This window comes from Nicotiana tabacum, chromosome 11 (genome assembly GCF_000715075.1).
Source record: "Nicotiana tabacum cultivar K326 chromosome 11, ASM71507v2, whole genome shotgun sequence".
NCBI lineage: Eukaryota > Viridiplantae > Streptophyta > Magnoliopsida > Solanales > Solanaceae > Nicotiana > Nicotiana tabacum.
In genome coordinates, this window is record NC_134090.1 from 177,114,481 (window position 1) to 177,129,928 (window position 15,448).

The following is a 15,448-nucleotide window of genomic DNA, read 5'->3' on the forward strand; positions in this document are numbered from 1 at the left end:
GCCATCTTCACACTGTTCTAACTACAGTTAACTTTCCAACACTTAAGCTCTCATTTAGGGACTAAGTGTCCCAAAATTCTCCGAAACTCAAAATCGAACATCCCGGCAAATCAAAATAGCAGAAATAAACTTGGAGAAAGCAGTTAATGGGGGATCATGGCGTAAATTCTTAAAATAACCTGCTGGGTCGTCACACTACTTCCAACTCAAGAATGTGCTCAAACTTTCAAACCGGAGCCGCACAATCCGAAACTATTCAAATAGTGTAAGAACCAATCGTTATAGGTTTACAAATTTATATTCTAACTACTAAAGTGATTACCCAACCCCAAAGGTAAGGTTCCTAAAATTCACCCCCTTCCCCGGGCCCGCGTATCCGGATTTCCGAATTTTTTTGAAGGATGTTGTTATTCATAACCTAAGGATCGAGAATATATGATTTTTACTTCATTCCATAACGAATTTCATGGTTAAATCTTGTTTTTATCAAAAATCTAGGTTTTACTCTAAACCCATAATTTCTAGTAATTTACATGTTGTAATCCACCCATAAACCATGTATTAAACTCACAACAACAACAACCACCTAGTAGAATCCCAACCAGTGGGGTCTGGGGATGGTAAAGTGTATGCAGACCTTACCCCTACCCCGGAGAGAGTAGAGAGGCTGTTTCTAGGAGACCATCGGCTCAGAGACAATAGATCTGTGACAACAAAACCTGTAAAAATAATATCAACAACGTGAGAGGCAGCAAATAAATAGAAAAGCAGTACCACAAATATTATACAAAAGTGTGAAACCCAACATAAAACGACCACCCGACCACCCCTTAACCTACAACCCTAATGTTCGACTACCCCTTAACCTACAACCCTAATGTTCGACCTCCACACCTTCCTATCTAGAGCCACGTCCTCGAAAATCTGGAACCGCGCCATGTCCTGTCTGATCACTTCGACCCAATACTTCTTAAACTCACATTAAGTAGAAATAACTTACCTCACAAAGATAGGTTGAAATCTTCCCTTTTAAAGCTTCTAAATCGCCCAAGTATGGAGTAAAATGTGTCAAAAATGACAGAACTCCCATATTAAATGAAGGCCACTGCCTTCAGCAATTTCTGCATCTCTGGTAACGGGACCGAATCTGCGGTCTCGCTTCTGTGGGCAAGTGTCCGCTTCTGCGGAAATGGGCTGGGCCAACTGTGGCCGCTTCTGCGGAAGGCCCACCGCATCTACGGTTACGCTTTTGCAAAGTAAGGGCCGCGTCTGAGGTTTCTGGGCTACCCAACCCTGGCCGCATTTGCGAGTCATTTTCGCACCTGCGAGCTCGCATCTGTGGCTAGCCAACCGCGGGTGCGGTTATGACAGCAGCTGGAGCTTCAGCTCCTCCTCAAATTTTCAACCTAGCTTGAGCCTCGTCGAATTGATGCTCTAGGCCCCCCGGGACCCTGCCTGAACATACCGACAAGATTAAAATGATAAAATGGACTCGCTCGAACCTTCGGAATGCTGGAAATAACATTAAAACTAGGAATCACACCCTAAAACCAATTGATTCAAACTTATAAATTTCTAGTTCTTCAATTTACTTCCAATGTGACAAAATCCACTTATACTACTCAGATTGACATCAAATTTTGTGTGCAAGTCTTAAATGACATTACATAACTACTCGGTCTCCGAATTTTGTTCGGACCTCGATAACACAAAAACCCGCTCCAAACCAAATTTAAAGAACTTCAAAATCCTTAAGGAATCAACTTTCACTATTAGGCGCCAAAACGCTCCCGGGTCATCCAAAACCCGATCCAGACATACACCCAAGTCCGAAATCATCATACAAACCTGTTGGAACCGTCAAATCCCGATTCTGAGGTCATTTACTCAAAATGTTGACTGAAGTCAAACTTTACCTTTTAAGCCAACCTTACAGAACCAAGTGTTCCGATTTCAACCCAAACTCTTCCAAATCCCGAACCAACCATCCCCGCAAGTCTTAAATTAGTTAAAGCAAGTATGGAAAATTTTATTTAGGAGAACGAGATTCTAGAAAGTAAAACGATCAGTCGGGTCTTTACAATGTTGGAATTTCAAGGATAAATTTGGTATCACCCATCTATAAATAAGTGATACCCCATTGGAACTTTAATGTGCATAGACAAAATAGTATGCCACCCATATACTATATTCGTATAATATCGAAGTTTCCAAAGTTCTTCACACGAATGAAGGAGTTGGAGAGGCTAGCTATGCCAAAAATTCTTTGCTTTAGGTATAATATAATTACACAAATTTTTATTTTCGCATAGAGGTTATAAACTCTCAATTATAATTTCTTTATTTCATTTCATAGCCACATAAATACTACTACTTGTTTAAAATCTATTGATTTACAAAGTTTATAGCCACACAAATAAAAGTTCAAACGTCTTACTCTATCTATTAAATTTTGTGCCAATTTAAACTACGACAAAAAAATTAAAACCTTCTGATTTACATTGCATTTGTATACAGCAAAAAAGGTGATCCTAATGACAAAGTCAATAGGAGATGAAGCCATAACTGCACTCTACCGCAGCCTTTCCCCAGAAATCATTTGTATTGCGCACTTAGGTTGTTCCTCTGGACGTAACACTTTTCTCGCAATTTCCGGACTCGTTAAAACTATTTATGAAGAATGCAAAAGCAATGGCCAAAAACAGTCGCCGAAATTTCATGTTTTCTTGAATGATCTTCCCGGAAATGATTTCAATACCATTTTCCGGTCGTTGCCGGCATTCTACAAAGATTTGCGGAAACAGAGAGAGATAGATTTGATCCTAATTGCTTTGTTACTGAAGTTGTTGGTTCATTTTATACTAGACATTTCCCTTCCAAGAGTCTGCACTTTGTCTAGTATAATCCCAGAAGTGGGGTCTGGGAAAGGTAGTGTGTACACAGACCTTACCCTTACTCTATGTAAGATAGTTTGTTATTGGCAAGTTGGAAGTGGGATTCTTCCCACATCGGAAGAAAGAAGTTCCGTGTCTGTCATGTGAAACACCCCCGGGACCGACCTTACTCGTACCGTGTCTGTTAGCCTCAGAACTGATCATTATGAAATAGCACATAACAGGCACGAGATTGACTCAACAGGCACGAGACTGACTCAACAGGCACGAGATTGACTCAACAGGTACGAGACTGACTCAACAGGCACGAAATTGACTCAACAGGCACGAGATCCTAGAGTTAATTATTTTTAACAGAAAAATCAAATTTATTTGAATTTTAAATTCAAAATTCGAATAAATAGTCGTGTTTGTTTGTGAAACAAGACATCTTTTCTGAAAGGGTCTGTTGGTTGCCTATAAATACACAAGATTTCCAACGAAGTGGAAATAGAAAATCACAAGTGTTATTGCAGGCTTTGTTGTATCCTGAAGAGAATCGTTTTGTATTTTCCCTAAATTAATATACAGGAGATAACTTTTTAAGGACAGTCGATTTTCATGCCTCAAAGCTAATTTTGTTTGTTATTTTCTAACAATCTTAAAGAGTTATTCTGCTATGGAGAAATTGATGTCTGTTGTTGAGAATCCGAAGGAGTTCATCAAACTTGATCGCTTTGATGGAACGAACTTTACCCGTTGGAGAGACAAGATGATATTCTTGTTGTCCGCTCTCAATATCTACTATGTTCTTGATTCTGCCTTGCCTACGATGCCTGAGCCCACAGCAGAAGATTCTGACGTAGTCAAGGAAGAAAGGAAGAAACGAGAACATGATGAATTGTTGTGTCGTGGCCATATTCTGAATACTTTGACAGATCGACTCTATGATCTTTACTGCAATCTGAAGTCGCCAAGAGAGATTTGGACTGCTCTACAAACTACATACCAGAATGAAAAACGAGGTATTGACAAATTCCTGGCTCTACAGTACTTTGAATTTAAAGTATTTGATACTAGGCCTATAATGGATCAGATTCATGAACTGCAAATCTTAGTATCAAAATTAAGTGATCTTGAAGTTAAAATTCCTGATGCACTTCAAATAGGTGCTATTCTTTCGAAATTGCCTTCCTCTTGGAATGACTATTGAAAGAAAATCCTACATTCTATGGATAAAATGACTGTGGAACAATTTCGTACTCACATTCAGATTGAAAGTGAGACCCGTGCTCGTGATGCTATTAGTCAGCCTTCGAGTTCCGCAGTCAATTTTGTCAGTCAGAATGATTCAGGAAGTGGGAACAAACATCTGAAAGTTTCCAAAAATTCTTCTTTTAAAAAGAGAAAGAACTTTAGTTGTCATTATTGTGGAAAGAAAGACCATATGATTCGGGACTGCAGATATAGAAAGGCAGGAATAAATTTCAATGCAGGCAATACCGAAAAGTCTGGAAAGATTAAAAAATCTGGAAATTCTAAAAAGGCAAACGTAATGGAATATTCTGCCCAAGGACTGGTTGCCATGGTTTCCGCAATGCAAATTGGTATGGTCACAGAGTTGAATGTGGCTACCGCTGCTACAAATACTCAAGACTGGTGGCTAGATTCGGGTGCTACTATTCATGTCTGTTATGACAAGAAGATGTTCAAGACATATGCAGAAGTGCAGGATTCTGAACAAGTCTTGATGGGAAACCATGTTGCGGCAGATGTTGCTGGAAAAGGAAGTATTGAGATTAACTTCACATCTGGCCAGAAGTTGACGTTACTGAATGTGTATCATGTTCCTGATATGAAGAAAAACTTAATGTCTGCTGCTTTACTGTCAAAGAAAGGCTTCAAGATAGTTATTGAGTCTGATCATGTAATAGTGTCTAAGAATGGAGTTTTTGTTGGAAAAGGCTATAACTGTAACGGCATGTTCAAATTGAGTATTAATGAAATAAATTATATTTCTGCTTACATCATTGAGTCTGATTCTTGTTTATGGCATGCTAGACTAGGACATTTAAATTTTGGCTCCTTGAATTATATGTCCAAAAATGGTTATATCTCATGTAAAACTCAACATATAAAATGTGAAATTTGCATACAAGCAAAGATGACAAAGAAACCATTTCGTAAAGTTGAAAGATCCACAGAACTATTAGATTTAATACATTCAGACTTGTGTGAATTAAATGGAGAATTAACTAAAGGAGGCAAAAGATATTTTTTTACTTTTATAGACGACTTCTCTAGATTTACATATGTTTGCCTACTTAGAACTAAGGACGAAGCTTTTCAAAAGTTTAAAGAATACAAGTCTATTGTGGAAAATCAAAGGAGTAGGAAAATTAAAATTATTCGAAGTGATAGAGGCGGAGAATATTTTCCTAACGAATTTAATAAGTTCTGTGAAGAGCATGGCCTAATACATCAAATGAGTGCCCCTTATACTCCTCAACAAAATGGGTTAGCGGAAAGAAAAAATAGAACTTTGGTGGATATGGTTAATGTTATGTTACTTAATGCACATCTGCCACATAATTTATGGGGTGAGCACTACTAACTGCATGTTATATTTTAAATAGAGTGCCTTCAAAAAGTATGCATATTTCGCCTTATGAGCTTTGGAATGGTAGAAAACCAAATTTAAATTATTTTAAAGTGTGGGGGTGTATATCCTATTATAGAGTACCTGACCATCAAAGAACAAAATTGGGTCCTAGAGGAATTAAAAGTATTTTTGTAGGATATGCACAACACTCCAAAGCTTATAGACTGCTAGATCTAGAATCTAATGTCATTATAGAATCTATACATGTTGAATTTATTGAAAATAGATTTATAAATGACAATGTTGATGAAATGACTGAAATAAATGGAAAACGTATTGATGCTAATAAATTGTCACTTTCTGAAATTATTAAAACTAAGGAAAGAAGTGATGATATGCATATAGAACCAAGGAAAAGCCAAAGAATAAGAAAAGAATAACATCTTAGTTCTGATTTTATTTCTTCACAATCTATAGTATTTCTTGTTGAAGGAGATAGGACAAACATTTGTAATCAAATTCCAATTGTATTAAATGTTGAAGAAGACCCAAAGACGTTTCATGAAGCAATGTCTTCTAGAGACGCTGCTTTTTGGAAAGAGGCCATTAATGATGAAATGGACTCAATTATATCCAACAACACTTGGGTTTTGGTTGATCTTCTGCTTGGATCAAAACCTATAGGTTGTAAGTGGATCTTTAGGAGAAAGTACAATACAGATGGTTCTGTCCAAACCTTCAAAGCAAGATTAGTTGCAAAAGGTTTTACTCAAAAGGAAGGCATAGACTATTTTGATACATATGCTCTTGTTGCAAGAATAACATCCATTAGAGTCCTTTTATCCTTGGCCTCTATCTATGATCTTTACGTACATCAAATGGATGTTAAAACAGCCTTTTTAAATGGGAACCTTAGTGAAGAAATATATATGCAACAACCTGAAGGTTTTGTTCTTCCGGGAAACGAGAAGAAAGTTTGTAAATTGATAAAGTCTCTTTATGGTCTTAAACAAGCGCCTAAACAGTGGCATGAAAGATTTGATAGTGTAATACTATCAACCAGATTCGTACATAATAATGCAGACAAGTGCATTTACTCTAAATTTACAAAAGAATATGGAGTAATAATTTGTTTATATGTCGATGACATGCTGATTTTTGGTACGAATCTACAAAGAATTACCGAGACCAAGAAGTATCTAACCTCAGTTTTTAAAATGAAGGATTTAAATGAAGTTGATACTATTTTGGGAATCAAGGTCAAAAGAGATAACAAGCAAGTGACTTTGTCACAAGCACATTATATAGATAAAATCCTTACTAAATTCAGTCATTTAGGAATAAAGGGGTATAATACTCCTTATGATTCTAGTGTTAAGCTAACTGCAAATACTGGAAGAGCAGTAGCACAGTTGGAGTATGCAAGTGCGATAGGTAGTATGATGTATGCAATGCATTGCACTAGACCCGACATTCCATTTGCTGTTTGTAAACTTTCAAGGTTTACCAGTAATCCAGGTAATGATCATTGGAAAGCAATAAGTAGAGTACTTGGATATCTAAAATATACAAAGCACTTAGGCATTTGCTATAATGGTTTTCCTAATGTATTAGAGGGATTTTCTGATGCAAGTTGGATTACAAGTGTTAATGATAATAAATTCACATCAGGATGGATATTTACTCTAGGCGGTGGAGCCATTAGTTGGGCATCCAAGAAACAAACATGTATTTCCCATTCTACTATGGAATCTGAATTTATTGCATTAGCAGCTGCTGGAAAAGAAGCAGAATGGCTGAGGAATATGTTACTTGATATAAAGTTGTGGTCACAACCTATGCCAGCCATTTCCATATTCTGTGATAGTGAGACTACAATGTGTGTTGCTCACAATAAAATATATAATGGGAAATCGAGACATATAAGCTTGAGACATGCTTATATAAGAGAATTAATTACAAATGGAGCTATAGCTATAATATATGTAAGATCAAATAAGAATATGGCTGATCCACTTACGAAGCCATTAGATAGAGATGTAGTACAACAAACTTGTGGAGGGATGGAGCTGAGACCCTTAAATTAAATACAAGGAATAGGAACCCCACTTTGAGTTAGTATACACTCTAACAATATAAGTTCAATGATTAATAACAAGTTACTTGTATTGTTTAAGCACTGATCCCCTCTTTAGGAGCACTAATTCTATTGTACTACTTACTGTTATATGAGGAGTTAAGGAGTTGTTAAATGCTTGTTATAACAGGGGCATAATGACAAACTCCAAAGTGCATACTGTTACATGAAGAGGTTGATTAATCTTAATGGAATTATTAATGTCTGGAGTAACAGGGACATAGTAACTAATTCCACCTATATGAATATTGAAGTGGTGCCGCTTCTAGCAAGATTTAAAGGGTTGATCTTGTAAATATTCACGAATTCAGGATGAGCACATGGCCGTAAACGTGCTAAAGCGAATACTGGATTTTCTAAGCTACTAGATAACGCTCTGTGTGTGGTACTTTCGATTGTGGCACAAGGATTTGTGGTTCAAATCTTAAGATACCATTAACTTCGTCAAAACTTTAATATACTTACACTAACGGAAAGTTCAAATCTGTAAAAGATACTTTCAATTATTCACAAGTGTTATGACGTGAAATAACAAACTAGTGGGGGATTGTAAGATAGTTTGTTATTGGCAAGTTGGAAGTGAGATTCTTCCCACATCGGAAGAAAGAAGTTTCGTGCCTGTCATGTGAAACACCCCCGGGACCGACCTTACTCGTACCGTGCATGTTAGCCTCGGAACTGATCATTATGAAATAGCACATAACAGGCACGAGATTGACTCAGCAGGCACGAGACTGACTCAACAGGTACGAGACTGACTCAACAGGCACGAAATTGACTCAACAGGCACGAGATCCTAGAGTTAATTATTTTTAACAGAAAAATCAAATTTATTTGAATTTTAAATTTAAAATTCGAATAAATAGTCGTGTCTGTTTGTGAAACAAGACATCTTTTCTGAAAGGGTCTGTTGGTTGCCTATAAATACACAAGAATTCCAACGAAGTGGATATAGAAAATCACAAGTGTTATTGCAGGCTTTGTTGTATCCTGAAGAGAATCGTTTTGTATTTTCCCTAAATTAGTATACAGGCGATAACTCTTTAAGGACAGTCGATTTTCACGCCTCAAAGCCAATTTTGTTTATTATTTTCTAACACTCTAGGGTAGAGAGGCTGTTTCCAATAGACCTTCGGCATCCTTCCCTCCAAAAACTCCCCACCTTGCTCTTGGGTGACTCGAACTCACAACCTCTTGGTTGGAAGTGGAGGGCGCTTACCATCGGAGCAACCCTCTTTAGTGAAACAAATACATATAATCTCACGTACAAACTTCTTTTCACTTGGCTGCATGTGGTTTTAACAGGTCAAATATTTGATATAGATAAAAATATTTCAGGTCTGTTGCATTTTACACTCTTAATAATGACTGTCCCATTTTGTGATATGCACTATGTCCTATTTTCTTTTATTATTTTGCACTTTTATTATTTCTTGCAAAATAATAAAATACTCTTTTTATAAATTTTTTCATGAGTAAAATAGGAAATATAAATAATAGTAATAAAAAATGTCATAATTTTTTTTTAAAAAGGCTTATCCATTTAATTTTCTAAGCGGATAATATGTTTCTTATCTATATTTGACCTGTTTTTAAAATAGTTCATTATCCAACCTAGCTTTTAATGAATAATATCAATGGATAACTATTTTCTTTTAACCATTTTGCCACCACTAAATGTATCTAACCACTCTTCCCCTCCATGCAAAACTGCTTAGGAGCATGCATGAATTGTTGAGTACGTTTGAACTGCAAAAAATATTTCTGACCTAATTAATCATGGTTAAGGACAAGATTCCTCTCCCAACCCTTCAGTGGTATGTCATTCTTGTCAGCTGCTATTTCCAACCACTTTAACAGATTTATGTTGAACGAAATTTTCTCTCTATCTTCATAGGTATGAATAGGGGTAACGACTGCATATACATTATCCTTTTTAGAACCTGTTTTTCATATTACACTGGATTATTTTTGTAATTTCAATATTTAATTTTTCTCTTTTTAAATTATTATTTGAAATCATTTGTATATATAGGCTTCAGAAGCATATCCAGGATATAGGTTCTACATGTTTAACTAAATGACTTTGGGGTCCAATATATACACAATAAGATCATATTTATTCTAAACAACGCGCTAATATATGATTTGAATTCATGACTTGTGATATATAGGTGCCTGATGGTATAGAGGATAACAAGGGAAATATTTACGTGTCAAGAACAAGTCCACCAACTGTGATTAAAGCATATTATGAGCAATATGAAAGAGATTTTGTAACTTTTCTTAAGTATCGTTCAAAGGAATTGGTGAAAGGTGGACGTATGATATTGACAATGCTAGGTAGGAAAAATGAAGATCTCTACAGCAAAGGGTGTCACTACGTGTGGGAGACTCTGGCCATGGCCCTCAAGGAGCTAGCTGCAATGGTAAAACCAAACAAATTTTAATATATACATATCATAGACATATAATTAAATACCAAATTTATTAAACATAAATTGCATATATCTTGAAAAAACTATAAAAATATTAATTATATATATTTCTTTATACTACTGCTTAATTTATTTTATTTTATGTGGAAAATTTGATTATGCCATGATATTTCTCGAATTATAAGAGCATATCATTATTAGGTTGTATATGTTTAGTGAGCTCAGTAGTCTTTTCAAAGGTAATATATATATTAAGAAATTCACTAAATATTTATAAATATCTGATTGTGAACTCAACTATTATGACATATTAACTTGAGGTCGTTGTAACCGTGTAGGTTCCCATAGACTTAAATCCTAAATCCATCTTTGCATATTAGTAATGGTATGAAAAGTTTAAAGTTAAATTACTTTTAAATATTAAAAATTTACTATTTGTGAAAATTTAAAGAAAAATAGTATCATGTAAAATAGTGCAGAACAGAAGGAATATAACATTTGAATTTCAAATTGCATATCCAACTTATTATGATCAGCGATCATTTTATATATATATATATATAATAGTGTATTTGCATTATTAATATACAGGGTTTAATAGAAGAAGGGAAAGTAAATTCATTCAACATTCTTACCTACCATCCTTCTCCTGCAAAAGTGAAGTATGTAGTTGAAAATGAAGGATCTTAATTTCACTATTAATGTCTTGGAAACTTTGGAACATCATATTGATGTTTCGGATGAAAACGACAATAATAAAGGTCAGTCCAGTGTACAAAACGACTCATATTCACACAAGGTTCGAGAAAATATCGCATCCCAAGATTGCAGCGATGGTGTGTACAATGTGGCACATTGCTTGAGAGCTTTGGCTGAGCCTTTACTTGTCAACCATTTTGGTAATCTATTGAATATGGATCAAGTGTTCAATAAGTGCATAGAAATCTTTGTTAATTGCATGGAGAAAGAGAAGACTGCATTCACAAATGTCATTATCTTCATGACCAAAAGAAACAAGGGCTATATTCTCCCTTTGTTATTTCGCACTTTTAATTTAAGGAGATAGTGGCTTAATTTGGTTATGTTAAACATGAAGAATAAACCCAAACAAGCATCCACTTAATCGCTTAAAATAAAAATAGTCGATGGATGTATAATATACGTATAATTCATATATTATTGGTGTATAATTGTGTATAATCATTGCATATTCAATATACACCGTCTAGTAAAAGTAAACAATAAATCTAGCCCGCTATTTGTGTTAAATTACCTAAGAAGAAATCCAATATGAATGGTAGAATTAAAACTGCTATAAGTCTATAACAACTATGGCAACAATTAAATCAAGGGAGGAGAAAGGTGGGGATCAGATTAGTATAATTTTTTTTTTGAATTTCCGGCAAGAATTCCTTTGGGTTTGCGTGAACTAGTAGACATATCACTACGTAAGGATGCTCCCTTCAGCATGACCGGACGAAACTAGTTAAGAATTTGTGCCACTATATATCCCAGCTCGGATTCAACCAGATGTTGGCTAAACTAGCCCATGAATATTCTTAATATGGTGTGATATTGTCTGTTTTGGGTCAAGCCCGTATGATTTTTTCCACAAGCTCTCATACCATTAAGATATCCCTACACTTTGCCCGTAAAACAGTAGAGTTAAATATATACGTGGTTTATAGACAAGCGAATTAATTTGATCCAAAAATAACAGATGAATTAGACAGAAATATAAGACTTAGCCTTAAGATTGAAATAAACAGTAGATATGTCGATTTCGGGTGCAGAGCTACCGGGAGCAATAAGAACAGTGCAAAAAAGCAAGAAAGTAAAATGTTATTGAGCTTTTGATAGAATATAGTGTATGCTTTTCAGAAAATTCGTGTCCTTACAATGGTGATAGAGCTCACTATTTATAGTTACACCTAGGGAACAAGGTCCTAGGATTAAGATTCTCTTCAATGGCAATTATGCGAGCCATTGAAGAATATGTAACGGTGGGCAGTGAATGTCATATTCTCTATAATGGATCATGCACTTAATGTTGTAGAATATTCTATACTGAATGCTACCGGATGACAGCTTTTATGTTATTTTTATGAGTGTCATTCTCTCCGATGATAGGCGAAATCATTGCCTTTGGGTTTGGCTATCTTCTATTTTCAGTTCAACGTGTCGCTTTCTCATGCGATCATTAAAGATGAACATATTTTAACCCATACAAATAGTCGCCCTGCTTTCCAATGACATACTTTGTGTCATCGAAAAGCTGGTAGAGATTTCTTGGCGGGAAACTCTCTGACACCCTCTGAAAAGTTTTTGTCGATTGATTAGACGCACGTCCCTCCGCATTTAATGCCCCCAACACACGTCATCCCATGATTCAACATTATATTTTCCTGTTATCGAGGTAAGTATAGCCACGATTTTAGCCGTCTATTCCTTTACCTATACACATCAAACTTTTTTATTTACACTTCATAATTCTTCAAATTCTCTCCAACTCTATTTACTCAACTTGTACTTTGTTTTTCAACCTTTCTTTAACCTCCTTTTTGAGAAAAAATCTTCCTTCTTTTCTTATAAAAAATGGCCTCTTCCTCTAAAAACCCTAGTTCTTCAAAGAACAAAGGTAAAGCTAATGATGCTGCTCCTGATACGGTGAGATCCATCATTCCAAAGAGTCTTGTCACGAGTAAGGACTTCGAAGAAAAGTATCCTTCCATTAACACTCATACATGGTCTGTTAGCATATACCCTTCTTCCATCCGTCCTTACCGGATTCCTGCTGTGAAGGAAACTACCATTGTCAAGATTTAGACATTATCACTCCTCATCTGGCGGAGCTAGTAACCTTCCCCAGGAAGGGTTATACGTATTTGTATACGTATCCCTTTACTTTGGGGAGTTTTTTGAGTGGAGATCTTGACTCCATCATCTTGGAGTTCTACATCTACTATTGGGTATGCCTGACACAAGTAAGTCCTTTTGTGTAGAGGACAGTCACTTGTCTTTGGAGTCTGTGCCAGGAGACGGGAGATGAGCTAACCTTAGCTCGATTGATGAACCTTTATTCCCCCAAGATCTTCCACGGGGGAATGATAAATTTCAGCAAGTGTGGCCACCATGCACTTCTATCTAGCATGGATGATGACAACGACATTGGGTAGATGGAACGGTTTGCTGTGATCGCCATCAGTGACATCATTCCGGCCACGACTTTATCCTTTCCAGAATTATGGAACTGTACTCGTAAGTTCATCGTTTGTCTCTTCTTCTAGTTAAGGATCGCCCAAGATGTTACTAATTATTTTTCCTTTATTTGTTCAGCAACTTGCTAGGTTATAGCATATGTTGAAGTCTTGGACCAGTGGGTCCAAAAGATTTTGGATGTCACTAAGCCCGAGACCCGTACGTGGAAAGAACTGGCCCATAAATATGGGAGGAAGGCCAATAATCATGGTAAATTGAATTCACTTTGTCGTTATTTTTCGTATAAGGAAGTGGATTAATCTTTATTTCTTATTGAATTCAGGTCTACCCCAGGGCTCAGTTGTCGATCCCGAGGAAGATGTTTTGGCTAATCCTGCTAACGCGGCAAGGTTGCTGGAGGAGGCTTTTACACGAACAAGTGTCTCCGAGCCTGCTTCTGGTGCAAGTGCTTCTTCTCGGAGTCCCCGACAGAGAACAAGAAACAAAAAAGGAGTCGTTCATCCGCGACTGAGGGAACAAATAAAAAGGCAAAGATTCCCTTGGCTTAGCCATCTTTGGATATTGTGGTGATGAGCGTCGCGCCCATGTCGATCCCCAAAACCATGGTGATTGATAATGATGGAGAAGCCAGTAATGATGATGCTTCTCTACATAGAAAATGATGACCTTCATCAACTCAACAGAATGCTCAATCTATTGAGTTATCTACACCAATCGAGGATGATGCCTTGGTACTTTGGGGGGAGTTTAATGTGGTGGAATATGCCAACTCATGCTTCCGAGTCCCAGCTACCGCACCCAGTACTATTGGGTTAAGTACCGGGCTTATTCCGCATTTGGTTAATGAGCAACCATCAACCAGCACTGCACCTGCTGCAGATGCTTCTCACTCTATAATGCCATATGCTTCACCTCCCTTTTCTCCAACTCTGCCTTCGCCACCAGCAACTGCAACATCATTTCTGTTAGCCGCAGATGCCCGAGAGGAGGATGTCCCTCTTCTCCAGTCCCAGAACCTGGAGCAAAATTATGCTGCCCCCTTAGAAGATCCCCAAAGGAGGGGGAGAGCCACCCTCTCGGTTTCCACTAGATAAAATCTATTGTCCCGGCCGTTGGAACTTGCTAATTATATCTGAAGCCCTTGGCTTCAGAGAAAGATTGGGAAAAGATACAAACTCTCTCGGGAGAATGTTGTTTCAAATGATTGGGAAAAGATACAAACTCTCGAGAGAGAATGTTGTTTCCTTTACTTGCTTATGGAAAGGTTTAGAATTTGCATTCTTGTTTTACAGGCCAACCTCCTTGCTTCCGAGGGACTTCAAAGGCTGATTCGTGATAAGGAGGAACTTACCTGTGAGTGGGATCAACTTTTGGCCAAGAGGGACCAAATTGATGCTCGCCTCTCAGAATTGGAAGCTCGAGCTATTGAGGCCGTTGAGTTGAAGGCTTGGTTGCAGCAAAGAGAGCAAGAAGTAGTGACTCTTAGCCAAGAAGCTACCCCATTGAAGGCTCAATTTGAAGAGGCTAGGGCCAAATTTGTTGAAATCCATAATGTCTTTCTTACTACATCCGATCGCGAGGTTGCCTTTCCAGAAAGATTGAATAATTTGGAGTCGGCCTTAAACTCCAAAACTGAAGAGCTTGTTATTGTCGGGGTGAAGTGTCACGACCCAAATCCTAACCTGTCGTGATGGAGACTATTGTGGTACTAGGCAAGCCGACATTTCCAAAATACTTCTAACATTTAATAGAAAAATGAATAAGAAATTTTGAATAACCAGAGTTTTCGTAAAACAGGGTAAAAATTCAAAACACAAATGCGGAAAATAGCTACCAAATCGGGGTGTCACTAAGCTCATGAGCATCTATACATCACCAGTCTAGAAAATAAATCTCTATTAAAGTATGGATCAAAATACAAATAAATAAAGGATAAGGAAGGAGAAACAAAGACTGCGAACACCAGGCAGCTACCTCGTAATCTCCAAGAATCAACCGTGCATGATATCAACGCCCACCGTGTCCAGAAACACCTGGATCTATACATTAAGTGCAGGGCATAGCATGAGTACAACCAACTCAGTAAGTAACAATAGTAAATAAGGAACTTAAAGATAGTGATGAGCTACACAGTTATAGTTCATTTTCAGTAATCTCAACAAGAAAGTAGATATGCTTT

General features: G+C 36.9%; 1 pseudogene; it reads left to right on the forward strand.

Moving 5' to 3' along the window:
* Positions 1-1,095: 1,095 nt before the first annotated feature.
* LOC107815368 (S-adenosyl-L-methionine:benzoic acid/salicylic acid carboxyl methyltransferase 3-like) lies at positions 1,096-11,116 on the forward strand (annotated as a pseudogene).
* The last annotated feature ends 4,332 nt before the right edge of the window (positions 11,117-15,448 follow it).